This window comes from Sus scrofa, chromosome 4 (assembly GCF_054392235.1).
Source record: "Sus scrofa isolate SSC_HxYL_T2T_F1_AM1 chromosome 4, Sscrofa_HxYL_maternal_Yorkshire_Landrace_v2.0, whole genome shotgun sequence".
NCBI classification, from domain to species: domain Eukaryota; kingdom Metazoa; phylum Chordata; class Mammalia; order Artiodactyla; family Suidae; genus Sus; species Sus scrofa.
Genome location: NC_139386.1, coordinates 54029570 through 54045062, shown reverse-complemented (window position 1 = coordinate 54045062; position 15493 = coordinate 54029570). Strand labels below are relative to the sequence as shown.

Sequence of the window (15493 nt, the reverse complement as noted above, 5' to 3'; positions counted from 1 at the left end):
CATTACTTCTTTCAATTAAAAAAAAATTCTAGTAGTCTTTTTTCCTTTATATGTAAAGAGCTGCCAAACTCAGTTTTATAGTAGAATCCGAGTGTATCATTTTACTTTTTATATTTCAATGAGTATTTATTTGCATTTGTTTATGAATTCCAAATAAGCAGAGAATCAGGTTCCACCAGTATTTGCCGTAATCTAAGTGCATAATCCTTCAAACTGTATTTTATAAACACCAAGGGCTTTTATTGATATAAATGAGGCAGGATATTCTTTTAGTTTAGTCCCAAAGATATATGTAAAAAAAAAGTCTCATATAAGTTCTAGGAATTTTCATGGGATATTAAAAAATTGACTGATTCAAATATTATTCTTCTAGCCCCCATAGGAAGTGGAATTAAGCAGAAAGTCCTAATTTAAAAAAAATGCAGCATGGTGCAGTCTTGGCTGTGGCTTCTCTGTATTTGTGGCCTTGTGAGGTAGGAGTAGAATGGAAGTTGAAGGAATTCTCACTTCCATATCTGCCTTCTTATATATATGACAAATTTCTGTTATGCCTTTTGAAGTCATTATGTCAAATGACGATACTTTTCATCTGCTATAATGTGAAAGTAGTTTTTCTGATTATAGTTTCTGAAGACATCTTCTGTAACCATTCTGAAGCAGTTGGTTCTTTTGTTCAAAGCATCATGACTATGCCGGAGCCACCAGCTCTTAGTCTTACATTTCTGCTTCCCAAATTATCTAGGCACTTAACTTCTGGCTTGGGGGCCTCCTATGATCAAGACACTGAGTAAGATACCCTATTCCAATTAATGATATAATAATACTTACAAATACAAGTGAGTGTCAATATTTTTAGTATTTAACAACAACAACAACAATAACAACAACAAAAACAAAAGAAACCTTCTCCATACCTTGGGTTCAGGAGAGTGGTGTGCTAAGTGAAATAAGTTGGAGAAGACAAATACCATCTAATCTCTCTTATATATGGAAAACACATAACAAAACAAAACCAAAAAAAACCAAGCTTATAGAAATAGGCAACTGATTGGTGGTTGCTGGAGGTGGGGGGTGGGAGAAATGGATGAAGGGAATTGAAAGGCTAAAAAAAAAAAAAATCCATATTGATTCACAAGTGAATTCACAAAAAAAGAATACATAGGCTAATAAATACATTTTAAAAAGGTTAGCCTAACTAGTAATAAAAAGATAATTTAAAAAATGAGATAGTATAGTGTCTGGATCAAGATAATGGAAGGATGATCCTGAGCTAACATTGGCCCACAGACCCTTAGAAACTACAACTGTATATAGCACAACTGTCTCTGAGAGCAGCCTGAAGACTGGTGGAACAGATTTTCTACAACTAAGAATATAAAGACAAAGCCCTTGAGGTGGGTAGGAAGGGCAGAGATATGGTCCAGTCAGAACCCACATTCCAGGGGCAGTGACCTATAAGCAGAAGGGGTACTACAACTGCAGAGTTCCCTCAAGGAGAGATGGTTCTAGGACCATGTTGAGCTCCCTACCCCAGGGGGACTTGCTCTGGAACATGAGTGCCCATTTGTCTGACTTTGAAAAATTTGGGAAAGCCTGAGTTTATGGGAAGCCAAGATTGTTCTCTTGAAGAGCTCATGCATAAGCTCACTTGCTCCAAATCCCAGCACAGGGGCAACAGCTTGAAAAAATCTGTATTGGATAAGAAGGAGATTCATTTGCTAAACTTAGGGAGAGTGCCAGAAGTGCAGGGATCCATTAGAACTTTCTATAGGGACAAAAAATGCTGTCAGACACCATTTTTTAAAATACTTCAACCTAGCTGGCCTAGTGCTGGTGGGCACCATTTCTGTCACTCTCAGCAACCTAATTAATAGCATGTGCTAGGCCCTGACACTACCCTGAGGACCACCCCACCCAAAACGCTCACCCTGACCAGTCTCTGGGGGTGGCTCCTGCCTCCCCCTACCTGGCAGGCTACACTGGCCAGGACTAATGCCCCTTCATAGTGGCTTCTACTCCTGGGATCCAGCCTTGCACCATCTGATGAGTGGACTCTGCCAGTACTGGTCCCCTCCAAAGTTGCTCCTGCTCTGGAAGGCCAGCCCCCCATAACAGCATGCCTATGACAGATGTCATCAGGTTTTGCAGCCAGTCATTCAGGGGCCAGGCCTGTAAATCAGCACACCTGTAATAGTTACAGCCAGGCTTCATAGAAAGCCAGGTTAAGGACCAGTCCATGCCACTAGCATAATTGCAGTGGAGGCTAGGCTTTATAACTAGCTGGCCTGGGGGCCAACTCCACCCACTGGCATGCTGAAGCAATCACAGCCCAGTGGAAATCTCCTTAGATCCAGGAATGCCACCACTAATATCAAGCAAATACATTTTGAAACAAACCTCAACTGCCATGTCAAAGACACAGCAGATATCGAGAGATGGACTGCAAGAGTCTTAGGATGAGCACAGACATTTGATGGAAGCTGACACCAATGACATTAATACTTTTTTAGCTCTTTTGCTCATTCCAAAAGAAGCCTGCTAGTCTTGAGTGTGGTGCCAAATTTAGCACTGTGGAGACAGATTGCTTTGGAATCACTAGTTGCAATCCACAAAACCAACTTTACCTTTGAATGTTCCCTGAAAACTGTCATCAACTTGACTTCACTATCAAAAGTCATAATCTGAACTACATTATTGACAGCATACCTAATTTGCTACACAATCTTTTTATAGGAATTCATACAGGTACCTCCCTGGAGACATCTCGACACTCTGCACCAATTGTTTTTCAGTCATGCTGGCACGATCAAATTCTGTTCTGATGGCAGCTAAATTTTTCACTATGGTTCTGCATTCATTGCATTTGACTGCATTAAAGGGGATGACCAGAGGAAGACTTTTTAACCATCTCAGATGTTTCTTCAGAATATCTCCCAGGTCTGCATTATAACAGAGAAAGCATCCTTATTATCAGAACAAAGAAACTTTATTAATTTATTTGGTCCATAATATACTTGGCACTAAAGCCTTTATTCAAGAAAAGGCAGTCAAACTCTTTAATACCAAAGGTGTTCAAGGTTTCCTGATATTTTATGAAAGAAAACAAAGTGGAAAACAAAGAGATGGATTTTAAGAAATTTTTGCCATTGGGGTTCCCATTGCAGCTCAGAAGGTTAAGAACCAACATAGTATCTGTGTGGATGTGAGTTCAATTCCTGGCTTCATTCAGTGGGCTAAAGATCTGGCATTGCCTCAAGGAGCCATGTAGGTCACGGTGTGGCTTGGATCTGGTGTTGCTGTGGCTAAGCTATAGGCCTGCATTGTGGCTCCAATTCAGCCTCTAGCATGAGCACTTCCATATGCCTCAGGGATGGCCATAAAAAGAAAAAAAAAAAGAAAATATTTTCATAAAAACAGTACTCCAGGAATTTCAAGGCCACTGAAGATGAGTGTGTCCTCAGTGCAACAGTGGAAATGTTCTGATGAACACAGAATTTGTTGTCCACATTAAAATGCATGGGTTTTACAGACTGGATTCATGGAAATACCACTGCCCAGTGTGCAGGACCACAGGCTGCCTCACTGCTGTCCACATGGCCTCTGTCTGTTATACACCTAGACACTGGCCACTTTGCTCCCTCTCACAGAGGACCACCAGTGCAAGGTGACACTGGAGTGCTGGCAGAGGGGTGGTGGTGGTGGTGACTGAGGGGACTATCCTTAAAGGGACTTCTTTAAATGGAAAAGAAAAAGCCATAACTGGAAACAAGAAAATTATGAAAGAAAAAAAATCTCACCGATAAAAGAAAACATATAGTAAATGTAGTGGATCAATCATCTGTAAAGCTAACATGAAGATTAAAAGACAAATGTAGTAAAATTATTTATATCTAAAATAGTGGAGACACACAAAATAAAAATATATAAAATATGTCATCAAAAGCATTGAATAGTAGGAGGACATAAAAACATTCTGCTTTGAGAATGCACACAAATTTAAACCACTATCAACTTAAAAATATATAGCTATATACATAGGTTGTTATATATAACCATCATGGTAACTACAAATCAAAAACCTATAACAGATACACAAAAAAATAAAGAAAAAGGAATGTAAATCTAACCAAAAACAAAGTCAGCAAATTGCAAGGGTGGATAAGAAGAAAAACAGAAAGGAAGGAGAACTACAAAAACAACTAGAATGCAAATAACAAGATATAAATAATTACATACCTATCAACAATTATTTTAAATGTAAATTAACAAAATGTCCAATTAAAAGATATAGGGTTCATGAATGGATTAAAAAAAAATAAGATCCATATATATGCTGCCTAAAAGAGATTCACTTCAGATCTAAAAACATACACAGATTCCAAGTGAATGGATGGGAAAAATTATTACATGTAAGTGGAAATGAATAGAAAGTTGGGGTGCAATACTTAGACCAAATACATTTGACCCTTGAACAACACCAGTTTAAACTGTGTGGGGGACCATGTATATGTGTCTTTTTTTTTTTTTTTTGATAAGTATACAATTGATTCTCTATATCCATGAGTATGGAAATCATGGATTGGGATGGCCCAATATGAGACCTGAGCATCTGTGGATTTTGGTACTCACTGCGGGTCCTTGAAACAATTTCCTGTGGAATCTGAGGGGTGACTCTAGACTTTCAAAAGCTTATTTATTTATTTATTTATTTATTTATTTATTTAATTTTTGTCACCCCATGGCATATGGAGCTCCTGGGTCAGGGATCAGATCTCAACCACAGTCACAACCTAACCCACTGTGCTGGGCTGGGAATCAAACTCATATCCCAGCACTCTCAAAATGCCACAGATCCTTTGTGCTACTGCAGGAACTCCTCAAAATCTGCTTTAAAAAGCTGTATACTTTAAATCAAGAAACAAGGAAAGACACTTCATAGTGATAAAAATTTAATCCAATAGGAGGATATAAAATTTGTAAATATTTATTCACCCAACATAATAACACCTAAATGCACAAAGCAAATATGAAGACATAAAGGGAGAAACTGACAGTAATACAGTAATAGGGTATTTTAATACCCCATTTATATCGATCAACTTAGATTATCCATACAGAAAATCAATAAGGGAACATTAACTGTAAAGAGCACATTATAGACTTAATAAATATATACAGAACACTCGGGAGGAGGGGAACACATGGAATACAAAATCTTTTCAAATGCACATGGAACATTCTTTGTGATAGATCATATTTTAGGGTACAAATAAGTCTCAGTAAATTTAGGAAAACTGAAATCATATCATAGGTATTTTCTGACCACCATCATTTTCAATTATAAGAAGAAAACTAGAAAAAACACAAACATGTGGCTTCTAAAAGAGATGCTTATGGACAACAAATGGAACCATGAATAAATGAAAGAAGAAATTAAAAAACACCTGGAAATAGACAACAGTGAAAACGCAACTGTCAAAAAGTGTATGTGATGCAGCAAAGTGAGTTCTACAAGGAAATTCATAGCAATAAATATTTAAGACAAACAAGCAAAATCTGAAATAAACACTCTAAACTTACAAATTAGAAAAAGAGGAACAAACAAAGCCCAAAGTTAGAAGAAGGAAGAAAAGAATAAAGATCAGAGCAGTAATAAATGGAATCAGACTGGAAAAAAAAAAAAAAGAAAAAAGAAAAGAAAAGATCAATAAAACTAAAACCAAGAGTTGGTTCTTTGAAAAGATAAACAAATTTGGTAAGCCTGTAGCCAAACTCATCAAGGAAAAAAAGGAAGGTCATTTATATTTCCGGGGTATGAGTTGTAAATTTTTCATTTCTGACTTTATTGATTTGGCCCTTCTCCCTTTTTTTTCTCCAATACCTAAATCAAAAAATAAAAACTATGTGATCATCTCAATAGATGCAGAAAAAGGTTTGGATAGAATTCAACATCCATTTACGATAAAAACTCTTCAGAAAGTTGTCATAGAGGGAACATACCACAGCATAATAGAGCCCATTTATAACAAATCCATAGTTAACATCCTACTCAGTGGTGAAAAGCTGAAAGCATTTCCTCTAAAATAAGGAACAAGACAAAGATGTATGCTCTTGTGTTGCAGGCATGAATATGCGACGTGACAAAGAATGGAAAGAAAAGACTGGCGCCAAAGAGTGGCTGTAGAAGGTCAGTCTATACTTTATAAAGTCTTGTGACTCTCTTTTGTTCCTTGAGGCAAAACAAATGAGAACAACATCAAAAAATGGCATCTTGAAAACAAGATTGCTGAAGCACTGAGGTTGCTGATGAAAAACCATCAGCTCTGACATTTTCAGGACTGGAGCCTTGGGGGTTTATGGGAGAAGCCATAGATGGCTTGAAGCAAACAACAAATTATGGCCTGGGAGGGCTAAAACATTTATGATTACTTTATATGCTCAGGAATGACTGTCCTAGCATATCTTGCTTCCAATAAGTTTGAAGTAAAATACCGATGTATGCCCTGTACATACAAGGAAGTAGAAAATAGTAAATAAAAACCATGAGTTGGTTCAGAGGGTTGCTATTGCCTCTTGAAGGAGGGAGCCCCCTGATCCCCACTCTATTTCTGTGTCTCTTTCTTCTTATTTCTGCAGCACTGCTGACTTCGGAACCTGGGTTGATGAGCGGGCCTCCGTCACTCTTGTCTATTTCATTCAACGTGGTTTTGGAAGTCTTAGCCACAGCAATCAGATAATTTAAAAAAATAAAATAACGTGAATTGGAAAAGAAGTAAAACTGTCATTGTTTGCAGATGACATGATACTATTCATAGAAAACCCTAAAGACACTACCAGAAAACTATGAGAGCTATTCAATTAATTCAGTAAAGTTGATGGATACAAAATTAATATACAAAAATCTGTTGTATATCTATATGCTAACAACAAAATATAGGAAAGAGAAATTAAAGAAACAATGCCATTTATCATTGTATCAAAAATAATGAAATAACTAGAAATAAAACTACCTAAGGAACTAAAAAGCTATAATTCAAAAACTACAAGATGCCAGTGAAAGAAATTAAAGACAACACAGCAGATGGAAAGATACACCATTTTCTTGGATTGGAAGAAGAAGTATTGTTAAAATAAACATACTACTCAATGCAATCTACAGATTCAATGCAATCCCTATCAAATTACCAATGGAATTTTTCTCAGAACTAGAACAAAAATTGAAAAATTTGTGTGTAAACAACTCAGATCCTAAATGGCCTAAACAGTCTTGAGAAAGGATGGAGCTGGAGGAATCTCCCTGACTTCAGACTAAACTAAAACTTTACAGTTATCAAAAAAGTGTTGTTTTGGTACAAAACAAAATATAGATCAGTGGAACAGGGCAGAAAGTCCAGAGATAAATCCAAGCACCTGTGACCAACAATCTTTGACAAAGAAGCAAGAACATACAGCAGAGGAAAGATAAGAGGTTCTGAGAAAAATGGACACCTACATGTAAAAGAATGGAATTAGAATATTTTCTAATGCCATATACAAAAACACCAGAATAGATTACAGACCTAAATGAAAGACTAGATACTATAAAAATCCTAGAGGAAAACACATTTAGAAAACTCTCTGATAAAAACCACAGCAATATCTGATTTGGATTTACCTCCTAGAGTAATGGAAATAAAGACAAAAATAAAGAAATGTGAACTAATCGGAGTTCCTGTTGTGGCTCAGTGGTTAACGAAATCTGACTAGGAACCATGAGGTTGTGGGTTTGATCCCTGGCCTTGCTCAGTGGGTTAGGGATCCAGTGTTGCTGTGAGCTGTGGTGTAGGTTGCAGACGCGGCTCGGATCCCCGCATTGCTGTGGCTGTGGCGTAGGCCAGCGGCTACAGCTCTGATTGGACCCCTAGCCTGGGAACCTCCATATAGCATGGAAGCAGGCCAAGAAATGGCAAAAAGACAGAAAAAAAAAAAAAAAGAGAGAGAGAAGAAAACGTTTTTGCACAGCAAAGGCAACCATTAACAAATGAAAAGACAACCTACCGATTGGGAGGAAATATTTTCAAATGATGCAATTGACAAGGGATTAATTTCCAAAATATAAAAACACCTCATACAGCTTAATAATAGTAATAATAATAAAACAGTCAAAAAATGAATGGAAGAACAAAATAGACATTTCTCCAAAGAAGACATGCAGATGGGTAACAGGAACATGAAAAACTGCTCAAAATCATTAATTAATAGAGAAATGCAAGTCAAAATTACAATGAGGTATTACCTCACACCAGTCACAATGGTCGTCATTAAAAGTCTACCTATAATAAATGCTGGAGAGGGAGTAGAGAGACAGGAACACTCCTACACTCTTGCTAAGAATGTAAATTGGTGCAGGCACTATGGAGAACAGTATGGAAATTCCTTAAGAAACTAGGAATAGAGCTACCATACAATCTAGCAATCCCACTCCTGGGCGCATACACTAAGAAACCATAATTCAAAAAGATACATGCACCCCACTGTTCATAGCAGCACTATTTACAATAGCCAAGACATGGCTGCAACCTAAATGTCCATCAACAGATGAATGGATATAGAAGATGAATTTTATATATACATGAATTTTATTCAGCTATAAAAATTAATGAAAAAATTATGGGTATTATGCTTAGTGAAATAAGTCATATAAAGACAAATACTGTTTATTTTCACTTATATATGTAATCTAAAACACAAAACAAATAACAAAACAAAAATAGACTCATAGAGAACAAAGTGGTGGTTGCCAGAGGGATATAGGTTTGATGGTTGGGTAAAATAAGTGAAAGAGATTAAGAGATACAAACTTCTAGCTGTAAAGTAAGTCATAAGGATGTAATGTATAACACAGGGGATATAGTCAATAATACTGTGATAACTTTGTATATGACAGATGGTTACTAAATTTGTCATAATGATCTAAGCATAACATGTATAAATGTCAAATCACTATTTTGTGCACTTGAAAAATAATATAATATTGTATGTCAATTATAATTAAATAAAAATAAGAAAAAAGAAAATGAGATATTATCTTCACTATACACACCCATATATAATTATTTTTTTATTTATATACAGCCTTGGAGGCCAAAAGGAAATTACGCAATATTTTTAGGTGCTGAAAAAAAAAAAAAAACTCAAAATTGTATATAAGTAGAAACATCCTTCAAGAATAAAGGAAAAATAAAAACATTTTCAGATGAATGAATAGTAAGAGAATTTGTCACCAGCAATCCTATTCTAAAACAATGGCTAAAGGAAATTCTCTAAACACAGGAAATGTCAAAATAAAGAATCTTGGAACATCAGGAAAACAGGAAACAGGAAAAATGTGGATAAATAAAAGAGACTGTCCTTCTCTTCCTGAGTTTTCTTATAATGTTTAATGATTGAAGCAAAGAAAGGGAAAATAAAAAGACATAAAATTTATATACCTTAAGTTGTACAATGTTGACATCGGGATACTTTGAAAAGTTTTGTATATAATGTAATACCTAGAGCAAACACACACACACAAAAGCCACACAAAAAGATACACTCAAAGACATAATAAAACATTATGATGCTGAATCAACTAGATAGGCAACATGTAAAAGAATGAAACTAAACTCTTATTTCACATTGTATATACAAATAATTAACTCAAATGGATCAAATATTTAAGAGGTAACAGTATAAAACTCTTAGAAGAAAACAAAGAGGTAAATTTTTATAAGCTTGGATTTTGCAAAAGATTCTTATATATGACATCAATGCAAAAAGAAAAAATATAAAATGGACTTAATCAAAATTTAAAATGTCTGTGCTTCATAGAATACTATCAAGATAATGAAAAGGCAACACACAAAATGTGAAAAAAGAAATACGCCAAGAAAATACTATTTATAAGAAAACAGGATTTCCCTTCATGGCTCAGCAGTTAACAATCCTGACTAGGATCCATGAGGATGTGGGTTTGATCCTCACTCAGTGGGTTAAGGATCCATCATTGCCATCAGCTGTGGTATAGTTCAGACGCAGCTGGGATCCCACGTGGCTGTGGCTGTGACATAGTCTGGCTGCTGCAGCTGATTTGACCCCTAGCCTGGGAATCTCCATATGCCACAAGTGTGACCCTAAAAAAATAAAACAAAACAAAAAAAGTAAAAAAAAAAAAAAAAGAAAAAGAAAAATATAATTCTATTGATATAAAACAAAATTTACTATGAGGCAACAACTGTAAGTACTCTAGGCAATGGCAAGAGTTTAATTCTTCAGGAAAATATATTAGTTCTAAAATTGTGGGTCCTTACCAAAACAGCATCCAAATACATAAAAATTTATAGAACTATGGAGAGAAAGAAAATTATCTGAAGAAGAAATAGAGAATGCATGAGCGAGAGAAAGTGTAGCTATCCATTAGGATGAGGTTAAACATCTGATGTTAAACCCCCCCAAAAATATCACTTTTAAATATATATACAAACTTTTTCATGTGCAAATCATCAAGTAGATTGCATTATCTGTAAGATGATTAAATTTTGTCATCTTAAGTGTTTCTATGCTCCAAGTTATTTTTAAGCAAATAGTATTATAAAAATTAATTTCCAAATACTACCTATAAAAATTGTTTATATTTTTCTGAAAAATATTATCAAATATGTAAATATGTTGTTAATCATAGGTGTAAAGAACCAAGGGATGGAAAAACCAAGGAGATTTTTAGAATATATTTTTTTATTTGGATCTAGTTTGTAGTACTAACTTTGTCATAAAACAAAACCCATCAAAACCATCTAAAAACTAAATATTAAAAAAAGTATTCATATATCCTCTATGACTTAATCTGTAGCAGAGTGACATTTGAGATGAAGCTCAAAAATCACTGTGTCCTTGAATTATTAATATATTCTTCTAGAACAATAATGTCAACAACTTAAAGCAATAGGATGTTTTTAAATTATTAAAATTTTTATATATTATACTCAACAGTCAGTCTTTATTGAAATCACTTTGAGTCAAAACATAAATCTGTAGAGGAATCTGTGCATAACAGATTCAATAAGACACCGAATCTTCTGTAAAGAATGGGAAGATTCCTGAACTAGCTGTAACTCATTTAAACTTTTCTTTCAGTAGAATTGTTCCACTAGATGCAATTCCCTATGATAATTAAAAAATCCAGGACATATTGTAGTGCAGCTTTAGATGACTGAACTATGGTAAGATGTATTTCCTATGATTCAAGCATTTTATTTTAATGATTTTGTTTCTAACAAAGAGATCCTAAAATTTAAGGATTTAAATAATCTAGAGTTGTTTTTTTTCCTTGCTTGTGTAACAGGTTAGAGATGTTACTAAATTTGCTTTCATGCTACTCTGCCATTCCTTAGGATATTGAGTTTTTCTTAAGTGGAGAAAGATAAGGTCACCTACACATATATCTGCAAGGAAAAACATAAGAGTGGAAGTGGAAGGGAAAATAATTTCCCCTTTGTGTATGTAATCTGGAAAATTATCCACATCACCTCATTCACAATGCTTTGGCAGGAACTTACTCTTATTGACACAATCAGCTTTAAGGGGGACAGCTATTGCACCGTTAAAACTTCAAGAGAAGGCTGATTGTAACAGAAAATTTGCAATCTCTCCTATACTTAATGATATCATCAAAAGGGACTAATACAATGACAAAACCTACATGATCTGTTAATTTTAAATATAGAAAATACTGAGCAAAATCATTAAGCAAAATTGAATGCACATAAAAATCCATCTAGAGTCCACAAAATAGTAAAAATAGAGAATTTTAAATTGCTAGAGCATTAAATTTGATAAGCCTATCTTTCAGGTTTGATTGAGGAATCCCCTGAAAGTTCTAAACCAATTTCTATAGCACCCAGTCTAACTTACCTGGACAATATAATTTGTCAGATATGTCTTACCAGGAATTCAGCAAAACTAAGAATCCACTTCTAAATATAGAAGAATATAAAATATGCCATATTGTTAAAATACAGTATGTATTTCATAAGTTTATTTTGAACCTTGAAAACCTATCCACTTCTAAATATAGAAGAATATAAAATATGCCATATTGTTAAAATACAGTATGTATTTCATAAGTTTATTTTGAACCTTGAAAACCTCTAGAATATGAGATTTAAAGTTCAAAATGTGATCAGAGTCCTTTTTGTTTTTTGGTTTTTAGGGCCTCACTGGTAGCATATGGAGGTTCCCAGGGTAGGGGTCAAATCAGAGCTGTAGCTGCTGGCCTATGCCAGAGCCATAGCAAAGCAGGATCTAAACCGCATCTGCCATCTACACCACAGCTCAATGGCAACGCCAGATCCTTAACCCACTGAGCAAGGCCAAGGATCGAACCCGCATCCTCATGGATGTCATTTGGGTTCCTTAACCACTGAGCAGTGATGGAAACTCCAGAGCACAATTTTATTAGATTACAAAGCCATTTCAAACTTAGGTCTTGATGCGGAAGAGTTGCTCTGTACAGGGCATTTTCAGGGAGTTAATCCAGAGACACTGAGTGTTCAAACATATTGCAAGTTGTTTCTAAAACACAGACTTAGACCTTCTGCCTCTCTTTGATGCACTATGTTAGGTCATGGTTCAAAACATAGTGACTTGATATTTCTATACATTTCAAAATGATCATCATGATAAGTCCAGATGTCATCTGTAATCATACCATGATATTACATATTTATTGACTATATTCTTCACATTGTGCATTTTATATACATGACATTTATTTTGCAACTGGAACTTTGTACCTATTAATCCCCCTCACCTATTTCTTTTAACTATTTTTCATTCTGAAATTTTTATCCATATCTCCAGCACTTGTTTTCCCTAGTGACAATGCCAATACAAGATCAGGTCTATGGTGCTGGGATGTTATATGTACATGGAGGAAAAGATAGATATGGAAACCATTCTATATGTTGCCTTCTCATTTTGTTGATTTCCATTTTCTTTCACCAAATCCTAAATTTTCTTTGTAATATTGTTTATTTATGCACATTCTCCTAGTTTCGTTACTATCGTATATGATGAAATTATTGTAAATGAATTTATGTCCACATTTTAAAAATTTCCTAAATATAACTTTCCATAAATGAAATTTTTTTATTAAAGTATAGTTGATTTACAATGTTGTGCCAATTTCTGCTGTACAACAAAGTGACATTCTTTTTTTTTATATTCTTTTCCATCATGGTCTATCTCCAGAGATTGGACATAGTTTCTTGTGCTATACAGTAGGACCTTGTTGATTGTGCATTCTAAATGTAATAGTTTCCATCCATAACTCCAAACCCTCAGTATAACTCACTCTTTCCCTCCATAAGTGAAATTTCTAAGTCAAAATTTATGAACTTGTAAAATGAAGTAAGTTTTTAGGTATTGAAAAAATACAAAAGCAAATAAGCCATGATTTCTTTCTCTGAACTCTATGTTCATGTTTAGGGCCATTTTTTGGCTTATCCACTTTATCATGCCCAAAATGGAACACCTTTCTCACTCCAAATAACTCTAAAACTCTCTCTTCCATTTCTCTTTCTCTCTCTGTAAATCAGATCAGGATCCACTGAAGTGACACACCTAAGCATTATACTTGATACTCCCTACCGCATTTACACACAAATATCTGGAAGTATTTTCAATTTATCTCTAAAATATATCTTGGTTTTATTTTTCTGCTTTATTCCAATCACACTGACTTCATCTCTGTGCAAGTCACCCTAACTTTCCACTTGGATAATGTAATAGTCTCCTATGTAGTTTCTTGGTGGCTACTACTTCTGCCTTCCAGTCTGGTATTTACTTAGCTTCTGGAATGTTGTTTTCAAAACACAAACTGAATTTCATTGATTCTCTAGTTAAATTTGTTTATTGACTTACCATTGCTCTTCTAATAAAAACTAAATTCCTTAAAAAAATCCACATGTCCTAGGGGATCTGACCCTGACCATTCTTCCCAAAATCCAGCCCTTTTCGTTGATCCCTGGCTACTCAAATACCTGGTCAACTTCTCTTTTTTTCCTCAGAATTTTTGATCTTTGCACATCTGCTTATTTTATTTGGACAGTTCTTTCCCAACTATTCTTGCCACAAAATTTTATGGCTGGATCCTTCTCATACTTCTGTTTACCCTTAAATGTTCCTCTCTGAGAGAAATTTTTCATGCACAACCAGTGTCAGGAGCTCTGCATCCCCACCACACAATTTTTTCCCCTTTTCTATGACAGAGTATAGTTATGTATTTACTATTTCTTTTTTATTAACAAGGAAATTACAGCCCGTGCTTGATCTGTCATTTTGAGCAAAGTCCTCAAAGTCATTTTTGAAACTCAAATGCAGTTGTTGCTGTGTGATTATATAAAATACTTAAAATTTTTAGTTGTAGAAATAATATGCATTCATTGTGAAAAATTTCAGCATTCCTTGGAAATATTAGGCATATAATAATATTTACCTTAAATCCCACAACTTTGATGTTATCATCATTAATATTTTTGTGGCCATTCTTTCAAGTATCTCTATTCTACCTTATTCAAACACCTTTATGCTTATACTAATGAAATCATAATATGAATACATTGTTTATATGAACATTTATTTTTAAATGTCATTTAGAAATTTGGCTTACTCCCAAATAAACCTGCTTTTCTTCCTCCTTTTCTCTTCAAGGTGACTATCCTAAAAGCTACCACATTGCTGTATAAATGCGTATATGATCAAAAGAATTTACAGTGGTTAGTTTTACAACATTGGGATAATATTGATATATTTTGTATTGTTTTTCTGTTATCTACTATGTCATGTAAATGTCTCCCCACTCAATGATTGTAGAAATAATTGTTTGTAATGTATCTGTAGTATTTCTGGCAACAATCTCCCAGTTGAGAAGCATATTCTCTAAATTGTTTTGCAGTAAACATCCTTGAAATGTTGCCTAAGTGATGAGGCTAAGATTTAGATTTGGAAGTCTGATTTAAGAACTCATTATCTTAGTATGCTCTAGTCTAAAACAACATGCACCTTTTGTTGAGGTAGATTATTTCAAAAGACAGAACTTTTCAGTTAAATTTTTTTGATGATACTTATATCTGGGATCAAGGCTGGGATTAAGATCAGGGGCTAAATTGAAGGGAGTATACCGAAAGTCCCAGTAATCAAGATGAAATATATTTCAGTGGAATTTTTAAAAAATTAACATTAACAAACTGAAGAATAAAAACCGTATGATCATCTCAATAGACACAGAAAAAGCCTTTGACAAAATCCAACACCCATTTCTGATAAAAGCCCTTCAGAAAGTGGGCATAGCGGGAACCTACCTCAACATCATAAAGGCCATATATGACAAACCCTCAGCTCACATCATTTTCAATGGTGAAAAGCTGAAGGAATTCTCACTGAGATCAGGAACAAGACAAGGATGTCCGCTCTCACC

General features: G+C 34.8%; 1 protein-coding gene and 1 pseudogene across 2 annotated transcripts in view; one reads left to right on the top strand and one right to left on the bottom strand.

Annotated features, from left to right (window-relative positions):
* The window catches only part of CNBD1 (cyclic nucleotide binding domain containing 1), a 563418-nt gene that overhangs the window by 259494 nt on the left and 288431 nt on the right, over nucleotides 1–15493 (top strand). The window lies entirely within an intron of this gene.
* On the bottom strand, nucleotides 2323–3757 carry LOC100738396 (ornithine decarboxylase pseudogene; annotated as a pseudogene).